The sequence below is a fragment of the Tupaia chinensis genome, unplaced genomic scaffold (assembly GCF_000334495.1).
Source record: "Tupaia chinensis unplaced genomic scaffold, TupChi_1.0 Scaffold000165_2, whole genome shotgun sequence".
NCBI lineage: Eukaryota > Metazoa > Chordata > Mammalia > Scandentia > Tupaiidae > Tupaia > Tupaia belangeri.
The window spans coordinates 3,745,250-3,754,470 of NW_006159640.1; positions in this window are offsets into that span (position 1 = coordinate 3,745,250).

The following is a 9,221-nucleotide window of genomic DNA, read 5'->3' on the forward strand; positions in this document are numbered from 1 at the left end:
GAGAGAGAGAGTAATTTTTGCTATTTGGTGCATGTACTCACTGGAGAAATAGAGACAGAGAGACAGAAAGCAAGAAATCACCCTCTAGAGGGGATGGCTACATTGCAATCCCTTCTCTTCCACTCTCCTCTTGGGATCTCGGGTACACATACACATGCTCAGAGTGAGTTTCAAGTTGCCAGGTCCAGGACTTGAACCACAGTCAACTCCATAGGAGTCCAGTGATGTAACCATTACGCTATCTGCTGATCCCACATTTAGCCATTCTTAAATAATTTTTTTTTTTAATTGTGGCAAGGGCTAGCCCTCTGACCTAGTGGTTAAGGAATTCAGATCCCAGGACCAGCAGTTGGCATAATGTTTATGTCGCTGGACTCCCACATAGTTGACCGTTGTTTGAGTCCCGGACCTGGCAGCTTGAAACTCATGTTAGGCATGTGTGTGTGCGGGCCTGAGATCCTGAGAGGAGAATGGAGGAGAAGGGATTGTGATATGGCCATCCCCCCTGGGGGGGGATTTCTACTCTCTCTCTATGGTAAAAAATTTTAAATAAAAACAAATGAAATGAAAAAAAAAATTAAAAAAAAAAAAAAAAAAGAAGGAGAAGAAGTCAGATCCCACTTGGTTGATTGGTTAATTGTAGTTCAAATCCTGGCCCTGGCAACATGAAAACCACTCCAGGCATGTGTGTGTATATGCCAAAATCCTGACAGGATTGAGAGAAGAAGGAGAAGGGATTGTGGAATGACCACACCTTATTGGCAGGGGGAGTGCTTTCTCTCTCTCCCTCTCTTTCTGTCTCCAGTGGTAAGCACACATGGCCTCTGACAAATTAAAAAAAAAATCTGGCAAGAATGCTAACAAGTCTGCTAACCTATTTCACTTTCCCTGGTGTCACTCTGAGCACTTTAGTGCAAAGAGACAAGTTGAAGTAAGGGGAAAAAATCCATTTCCATGCAGGTCGAGAGATGCCCCAGACAACCATCTTGTGAGTGTAAATTAACAGTGATGTTCAGTGAAACTTCCTGTGATGATGGAAATGTTCTATATCTGTACTGTCCAAGAGGTAGCTACTAGCCACATGTAACTAGAGCACTTGAAAAGTCACCAGAGCAACTGAGAAAGTGGAGGGTTTTTGTTGTTGTTTTATTGCCAAAGGGTGCATGTGAGAGAGAGAGAGAATCTACTCCAAGGGGCATGGTCCATTGGTCCTGCAATCCCCTTTTTCCACTTCTCCAGCCCATCAGGATTTGGGGCACACACACACATGACGGGTATGTTTTTCAAGTCATCAGGGCTAGAACTTGAAGTATGATCAGCCATGTGGGGTACAGTTCCCTTAACTACTGTGCTATGGGGACAGTCCTGGAGTTCTTTTTAAATTTTTTTTCTTTTTAGGTTTTTGTCATAGGCACGTGTGCTGGCCAGAGAGAGACAGAAACAGAGAGAGGGAAGGTGAGAAATCACTCCCCCCCCCCCAGGAGGGATGGCCATGCCATAATCCCTTCTCAATTCTCCTCTTGGGATTTTGGGCAAGCACGCCCACACACCTGGCATGAGTTTCAAGCTGCTGGGTCTGGGCCTTGAACCATGGTTGACAATGTGGGAGTCCATTGCCTTAACCACCACCCCTCCTGCTGGCCACAATGATCTTTTTATTTATTCATGATAGAACATGTGCACATGCATGAGAGAGAGGAACATCCTCCTCAGAGTCTGGTCACGCTGTGATCACCTTCCTCTAGTCTTCTAGCCCGTGAGATCTTGGGCACTCATGGACATTCAGGATGTGTTTCAAGATGACTAGGTGGGAATTCAAACCATAGTCACCTTGTGGGATCCAGCTGCTCTTGGGAAGCACATTACTGCTGTACCACGAAGCTGGCCCTGGAATTTTCATTTAATTTAAATTTGGTTACCTGTAGCTAGTGGCTACTGATTGTATGGTTCAAGACTCTAGCATATGTGACATAAAAAGCCACAATCTCTTTATAAGTTACATCATCAGGAGCTGTAAGACAATTGCACCCAGCCTCTAGAGGTCAACGGATGATGCTAAGATCTTGTCTTGGTCCTCTGACATGTCTTTCTTTTCTTTTGGGATTAGATCTCCTTGTTCCTGGCCTCTAGATGGGTTAAACGATGCATAATCATACAGAAAATACAAGGTTGCTCGAAAGTTTAGCTTTCCGGGAAGATGGCATAATGTTTGTGTCGCTGGACTCCCACATAGTTGACCGTTGTTCGAGTCCCAGACCCAGCAGCTTGAAACTCATGCCGGGCATGTGTGCGTGCGTGCCCAAGATCCCAAGAGGAGAATGGAGGAGAAGGGATTGTGGTATGGCCATCCCCCCTGGGGGGTGATTTCTTGCTTTCTGTCTCTCTTAGCTTTCTGGGAAGTAACTCTACTCAAACCAAACCATGTACGAATTCATTTCTAATCCCAACACCCTCACTTGACATTTAATGAACTAAAAGCTTCAAGGATGACTGAAGTCATACACAAATTCAACAGAAGAGTATCAACATCTTACAAAAAAATGGTCTTGGCTGAGAGCCAGCATTGTTCGGTTAGCTGGATTGTGTGTCAAAAAATGGGGTTTAGACCCGGAGAGAACTGATCTACTTTCTTGTTTTCCTTAAATGCCTCTGGGGCTCCTCAATCCCCATCCAGATCTCCTTTATCATCCAGATGGTTCCTGACTGTCCCACATAGTCTGCTAAGTGTATGGCTTACATAGATAGGCACATGGTTATGCAATTTGCTCCCAGAGAGGCTCCAGAATGTCCAGATCTAGTGGCCAGTTGATCTTCCCTGGCAGCATCAGGAAGATATGACAGCACATGTGGGCTGAAGAAATACCCAGTCTGCCCCTGGGAGAACAGCGAGGGGCTCAAAGGCACAAATACATATACTCTTAATATAGATAATAATAAGCTAACATGGAAAATATGTTAGCTATTCTTGTTTAGCAACTTTTTCACACGGGCTCTGATTTATGAAAGTATACCTATCCTCTGTCTCGCACCCCCTTAAACCATTTCCTGCTCTTTAATGTTTACTTTCCCTGAGCTCTGCTTAGTCCTTTTCTCCTTCTGCCTCTGGCAGTTTCCACTGCTGATCCCCTTTCTTCTTTTCCTGGGGCCAGTCTTCTAGGATCCTTCAACAAGGTCACGCACTGGGTTAATCTACATGTGGTATCAGGCCGTTAAGATATAAGTTAAAGAAAAAGGAGGCTTAAACACAGTTCTGTTTTACTTGTGATTGTGGTTTGGTCTTTTTTTTTTTTTTTGGAGAGATTTTCACTGTAGGGCACGTGCACTCGCCAGACAGACAGAGAGAGACATAGAGACAGAAAGCGAGAAATCACCCCCCAGGGGGGATGGTCACGCCGCAATCCCTTCTCCTCCATTCTCCTCTCGGGATCTTGGGCACGCATGCACACACGCCCGGCGTGAGTTTTAAGCCACCGGGTCGGGGACACGAACTGCGGTCGACTACGTGGGAGTCCAGCGACGTAGCCATTACGCTAACTGCTGGTTCCCGTGATTGTGGTTTGGTGTACCACAGGACTACTACGTACCCTGAGACTTTCACATCTAAACTTAAAAAAAAAAAAAGTCCCTCCTTCTGCTTACAGGAGTAATACATGTTTTTAAAAGCAAAACTGTAAAGTACAGAAAAAAATTTAAACCAACCAATGAAAAACAAGTTAATATTTTGGTATTTTTATCTGGCATATTTTTTTCCCCTTCTGCATGGATTTTTAAAAATCATTCTTTTAATCACTTTCTACATAAAATGTGGTAATCTTGCCCCCTCCCACTTAACATGTAAGCATTATTTTCCTTTTTTTTTTTTTTTTTTGGAGAGGTTTTTGCTATAGGGCATGTGCGCTAGCCAGAAAGACAGAGACAGAAAGCAAGAAATCACCCCCTAGGGGGGATGGCCACGCCACAATCCCTTCTCTTCCATTCTCCTCTCAGGATCCTGGGCATGTACGCACACGTGCCTGGCGTGAGTTTAAACCACTGGGTCCGGGACTCAAACCGCAGTCGACTACATGGGAGTTCAGCGACATAACCATTACGCTAACTGCATATTTTCAAGTGAATATACAGGTTCATAAATATAATTTTAGTGCCTTTATAATAGTCTATGAAGTGGATGTACCACAATTTAATTATTTCTGTGGTACTTTCTGTTAGCCATTTGTCTTGAAGTGGTATTAAAATGATTTATCCAAGAATTAATGACCAAGGATTGGCCAGCCGGTGGCATGCTGGTTAAGGCCAGCTGGATCCCACATGCCTGACAGCACAGATAGACTCCCAGACCTGACAACCTGAAAAACATGCTGGGCACATGTGCGTGTTTCTCCAAAATCCTAAGAAGAGAAGGAGGAGAAGAGATTGTAGTGTGACCATCCCCCGAGGGGTGCTTCCTCACATTCTCTCTCTTTCTCTTTCTTTCAATCTTTCTCTCTGTGCCTCTCTGCAGTGAGTGTACACAACCTATAACAAAGTTTTAAAAATTATTAAATGACCAAGGATCTATGTCAAGCACATACAGATTTTTTCCAAAATAGTAATTGCCCATGTAAAACAGGAAAATGAGGGACCAGCAGGTGGCGTGGTGGTTAAGGGGCTGACACTTCCCTATGGTCGACTATGGTTCAAGTCCTGGACCTGGTAGTTTGCTTTCTCACTTTCTCTCTCTTTCTGTATCTCTCTCTGGTCAAATTAAAAGAAATGAATAAATAAATAAAAATTAAATAATTATTTAAAAACCTCAGGGAAATGATAGTTCATTGAAAGATGTAGTTTTTCAATGAATGTTAGATTTCTTTCTCCATAAAGTTTATAAGAGTATAATATTAATGAATCGTTTAAAATTTTTTTCTATAGGGTGTGTGTACTTATCAGAGAAAGAGGAAGCAGGAGAGACCACATAGCAATCTCTTCTCCTTTTTTCCCTCTCTGGGTTATGGGCACGCATACACATGTGCCCAGTGTTGTTTTTTAATTGACTGGGTCCAGAATTCAAACTGTGCAGTGGGCTTTGTAGGATCTGGCTGCCTTCACCACCACACCATCTTGCTAGCTTTAATGAATCTTTTAGTAGCATCAGGATCTGCTTCTCCATGACAGCAGCCTTATGTAGCGCGCACACACACACACACACACACACACACACACAGTACTTTGGAATCATGGTTCAACTCTGTAGCATAGAGGTTAAAGTGCTGTGTATTGGGAGTCAGATCCCACATGGCCGGTCACTGTTCAATTCCCAGCCCCAGTGACTTGAAAAACATGCTGGGAGCATGTGCATGCATGCCCCAAATCCTGATAAGCTGGACAAGTGGAGATAAAGTATCATGTCATGACCACACCCCATGGAGCGGGTTCTTTCTCTTTTTCTCTCTTTAGTGAGGGTGTGTGCCCTCTGGCAATTCAAAAATGTTTAAAAATCCTTTGAATCATAACTAGCAGATGGCATAATGGTTACGTTGCTGGATTCCCACGTAGTTGACTGCAGTTCGAGTCCCAGATCCAGCTACTTGAAACTCATGCCAGGTATGTGTGCATGCCCAAAATCTCAAGAGGAGTATGGAGTAGAAGGGATTGTGGTGTAGCTATCCCGGGGGGGGGTTTATGTTTTGCTTTCTGTCTTTCTGTCTCTGTATGTCTCTTTGGTGAGCACACATGCCTTACAGCAAAAATATCTCTCTCAGAAAAAAAAATCCTTTGAATCAAATGTCCTTTCCTTTATTCAATAAATATTGAGTGTCCATTATGTGCGAGGGACTACAAATCCACTAAGAATAAAAACAAAGTGCTTGCCTTCATGGAGCATGTAGTTTAGTGGAGTTCATAGGCAATCAAATAAGCAATTATATACAGTATGAAAATTTTAAAATAGGGAAAGTATGGGGGGGATGTATAAGTGTATAAAAGGAGGGTATCTAATTGAACTTGGGAATCAGGAAGGCTTGCTGGAGGAACTGGCATCTAAGCTTGGGTGTGAAGAACGAGCAGAAGTTAGCAATCTGAAGAAAGAAAGGGGACTAGAGGAGAGGCTATATGTTCTGAACAGGGGGAACGGCAAGTATAAAGTCTCATAAGCATAAGAGAGACAGACTCTTGTTTATCTGAAGATTTCTGTATTTTTATTCTTCCTTGATAAAAGTCTTTTAGTATCTTTGTAAAAAATTTGCTATAGGTGTGTATGCACTTACCAGAGAGAGACAGAAAAAGAGAGAGAAAATGAGAAAGCACCCCCTAGGGGCGATGGCCATGGCACAATTTCTTCTCTGTTTTCCTCTTAGGATTTGGGGTATGCACATACATGTGCCTGGTGTGCTTTCCTTGTTTTCTTTTTTTTTTCAGTGTTTGCTATAGAGCATGTGTGCCTGCTTGCAAGAGACAGAGTGAGAAAGAGAGAGAGGAACAGTGAGAAATCCCCCCCCCCCCAGGTGCAGTCAGACCTCAATTCCTTCTCCCTTCTCCTCTTGGAATTTTGGGCACACATGTACATGTACCTGGCGTATCTTCCAAGCAGCCAGGTCCAGAATTTGAACTGCACACTCGGCCATGTGAGATCAGCCACCTTAACCACCATGCCACCAGCTGACCCCATGAAGACGTCTTTATTTTGCCTTCAATTTTTTTTTTTTTTGGAGAGGGTTTTGCTATAGGGCATGTGTACTTGCTAGAGACACAAAGAGAAACAGAGAGACAGAAACTGAGAAATCACCCCCCAGGGGGGATGGTCATGCCGCAATCCCTTCTCCTCCATTCTCCTCTCGGGATCTTGGGCACACACGCACACGTGCCCGGCATGAGTTTAAGCCACCGGGTCCAGGATTCAAACCGTGGTTGACTACATAGCAGTCCAGCGACATAGACATTATGCCAACTGCTGGTCCCAACCTTAAATTTTTTTCTGAAGGCCAGTAGGCAGCATGGTGGTTGAGGTGCTGGACTCCCACAATGGTTTAGAGAGAGAGAGAGAGAGAGAGAGGATCCCCTGGGGGGACATGGTCACACCACAAATCCTTTCCTCCATTCTCTTCCCATCAGGATTTTGGCCACACATACATACATGCCCAGGGTGTTTTTCAAGCCACCAGGACTGGGATTTGAATTGCAGTCAGCCATGTGGGATCTGGCTCTCAATGCATAGTGCTTAATCAATTTAATACAGGCCTGGTGCTCATTTTTATTTTTAAAAGTTTATTTATTTTGAGAGACACAGAGAGAGAGAAGCACCCTCGATAGGATCTTCACACCATGACCCTCTCCTGAGCCTTGCAACCACCCAGGATCACAGTCTCATAGGTGCTCCCCAAGTGTTGAGGTAGACCCAGGACACAAACCCAGAGCTTTCCCATGTGGTCTCCGGCATCATGCTGCAGTGCTCCTATGGCCTACACAACCACAACTGGGCCTTGCCTTCATTGTTATAGGATATTCTTATTGAATATAGAATTCTGAGTTGACAGCGTATTTTTTTTTTCCTCAGCAATTTAAAGAGGTTTTCCCACTGTCTTCTAGTCTCCATCGTTTCTGAGGAGAAATTCATAGTAATTTGAATCATTTCATTATGTGTAATATTCTTTTCTGACTGATATCAAGATTTTCTCTTCATCTTTGGTTCTCAATAATTGGACCATGATACAAATAGGTGCAGTTTTTCTTCATGTTTATTCTGTTTGAGTTTTGCTGGGCTTGAATCTGTAAATGTATGTCTTTTGCCCCATTCAGGAACTCTTCCACCATTATTTTTTCAAATGGTATTTCTGCCTTGTTTTCTCTTCCTCCTCTGAGACTACAGTCATACGTATTTTATATATTTTTAAAATTCCCATAGGTCATGTGTGCTTGCTAGAGAGAGAAAAGGGAAAGACAGAAAGGGAGAGAGAGAAAGCACCGCCCAATGCGGTGTGCCCAGGCCATCATCCTTTCTCCTCCATTTCTTTATCCTGTTGGGATTGGGGGCATACATGCACACACTCTCAGCATATTTCCCAAACTGTCAGAGTTGGTACTCAAACCACAATTGGCAGAGACCAGCAGTTGGCACAATGGCTATACCGCTGGGTTCCCATGTAGCCGACTGCAGTTCGAGTCCTGGACCCAGTGACTTAAACTCATGCTGGGCGCATGTGTGTGCATGCCCAAGATCTCGAGAGGAGAATGGAGGAGAAGGGATTGTGGTGTGGCCATCCCCCCGGGGGGTGATTTCTCACTTTCTGTCTCTCTGTCTCTCTCTGTCTTTCTGGTGAGCGCATGTGCCCTACAGCTAAAACCTTTCTAAAACCTCCCCCTCAAAAAAAACCCCAAACCCACAATTGACCATGTAGGATCTGGTTACCTTAATCATTAGGCTATGAGCCTAGCCCAATTAATTACACATATTGTATACCTCTGATATTGTCTTATGGACCTGAGAGGTTTTGTTTATTTTCTTTTCTTTTTAAAATATTTATTCTTTTTTTTTCTTTTGAGAGGTTTTTGCTATAGGGTGCATGCGCTAGCTAGAAAGACAGAGAGAGAAAGACAGAGTTTAAGTCACCGGGTCCGGGACTCAAACTGCAGTTGACTATATGGGAGTTCAGTGACATAGCCATTACCGCTAACTGCTGTTCCCAAAATATTTATTCTTTACAATGAATCACTGTGCATTTTTACAGAGTACAGCATGGTTGTCCCCAGCATGAATACAGTGCATATCAGTCAAGACAAAAACATTACCCATATACATTGTTCTTTTTTTTTTTTTTTTGAGAGACTTTTGCTATAGAGCACATGGCTTGCTGGAGAGACAGAGACAGACAGTGAGAAATCACCTACCCCCCCAGGGGGATGGCCATGCCGCAATTCCTTTCCTCTATTCTCCTCTCAGGATCTTGGGATCTTGGGCATGCATGCACACATACCAGGCGTGTGTTTTAAGTCACCCAGTCCTGGATTCCAACCGCGGTTGACCACGTGAGAGTCCAGCGATGTAACCATTACGCCATCTGCTGGTCTCTACCATATACATTATTCTCTCCCTTCTTTAGATTGAGTACTTATTTTTTTTTTTGAGAGAGATTTTCACTGTAGGGCGCGTGCACTCGTCAGACAGACAGAGAGAGACATAGAGACAGAAAGCGAGAAATCGCCCCCCAGGGGGGATGGTCACGCCGCAATCCCTTCTCCTCCATTCTCCT